We start from the raw sequence: 1,928 nt of genomic DNA, 5'->3' as shown, positions 1-1,928 counted from the left end.
AACAAATCCTTGCTTCTAGGAGGCACTGCCATTTACGAAAACCAAAGAAGCAGAATTTGGCTATTTTTGCTTGTATTTTGCTTTTCTTCTTGCCTTTTATCATTTTTTCTTAAGATTTTACCAAAGTGATATATGCATCTAGTGTTTTTTTTTATGACTGGGGGGGCAAGGGCAACATAACATAAACATTTGTACCCCCATAATATGCAGAAACAAAAAAATAATAATAATATGCATCTAGTTTAAAGAGCCAGATATTTCCACCAGGTTTGTCTTGAATAGCAGAGGTTCTTGCTCCCATCCTTTTCCAATTCCTCTTTCCCAAGGCAGCTACTTTCACCTCTAGCAGCTGGGGAGTGTGTGTGTGTGTGTGTGTGTGTGTGTGTGTGTGTGTGTGTGTGTTTATGTCTTTGTCTCTGAATTACATGCTTGTTTTGCTGTAATACTTTTGACTTTGATGTCTCGGGTACACTTTCCATTATTGAACATGAACCCTAAGTTCTTCCTCAATCCTCATCCCCCTGGAACACCCTCTCTATCACCCACTTTTCAATGTAGTTTAATTGTAGTGTTGGTTAAATCAATATTCAGTGGTTGAAATATTAAGACAATGTAGAAGCTATTCGTGGTAAAAACATGTATGAAACTGCAATTATTACATACCCCCCCAAAATCAATAATAATCATACTACTTGCCTAAGACCCAAACCAAAAAAAAAACTGCAATTACTTTTTCTTTCCTGTAGAAATTTTTGTTTCCTGTTGACTTAACCATGACTTGCCTTGTTGTGTTTGATTTTTGACCTTCATCAGGTATTCTAAAATTTTGTTTGCCTGAGAAAGTCTCTCCTGGAGCCTCTTGTCCTGCTCCAGTCTGTGCTTGTCCTCATGCTTGATGCGCCTCCTTCCATCTTGAGATCTTCCTCTATAGTCACTGTGGTGGCCTCCTCTGCTTCTCTCTCCTCTTAGAGCTCACATTGCCTGTACCATGTCTTCCTTTATTCCGGCGTAGTCTCTAGCTTTGGAGGGGCATATTCTCTAGTAGCTCCCAGAAAAGGAGGACATATAAAATTAACTTTGTTATTTTGAGAATTTTCTTGCCTGAAAAGTCTTTAATTTGCCCTCGCACTTGAGTATCCAGATAGATAATTCTAAGATAGAGATAATTCTAAGATAGAGTATATTGAAGGCATTGCTCCATTGCCTTCTGGCTTCCAAAATTACTTTCAAAAAGTCTAAAATCACTCTAATTCCTAATATTTTGAATCTGTTTCTTCCCCTCTTCTCTTTTTCCTCTCTAAAAGCTTGTAGGATCTTCTCTTTATGTTCATCGTTCTAAAATTTTATGATATGGGCCAGATACTCAGTGAGTCTTTTTAATATGAAAACTCATGTCCTTTAGTTCTGGGAATTTTTCTTCAATTATTTTATTGATTGTTTTCTGCACTCCATTTATTACTTCTCTCATTCTAGAACTCCTGTTGGGTATTGAATCTCCTGGATTGGTGTCCTCTTTTGTTTTTCACCTAAAGTTTTTTTTTTTCTTGGCCTCCATTTTCTGAGATATTTCGTAGATTTTATCTTCAGCTCTTCTATTGAGTTTTTAATTTTAGATATCATTTTTTTTTAGTTCCCAAGAGCTCTCCTTTTAAAGATTTTTGAGTGTAACTTTTTAACAGCATTCTCTTATTTTATATGGTTTTATTACTTTCTCTTAACTCTGAGAATATTGATATTATTTTGGGAAAGGTTTCTTCTCCTTGCATTGTTTTTTCCTTCAACTATCTGTTTTATATTGGTCTTATCATCCATGTTAGATACTATTCTCAGATGTCCCAAGATCCTTATTTTCTGCTCCTTTGAGTAAGAGGTGGAAAGGCTGATTGGAAACTCTGAAATTATGAATGGGACTTGTTAACCGTGGGCCT

The sequence above is a fragment of the Propithecus coquereli genome, unplaced genomic scaffold, assembly GCF_000956105.1.
Source record: "Propithecus coquereli isolate 6110/MARCELLA unplaced genomic scaffold, Pcoq_1.0 Scaffold334, whole genome shotgun sequence".
Lineage (NCBI taxonomy): Eukaryota > Metazoa > Chordata > Mammalia > Primates > Indriidae > Propithecus > Propithecus coquereli.
This window is presented reverse-complemented; position numbering follows the sequence as displayed.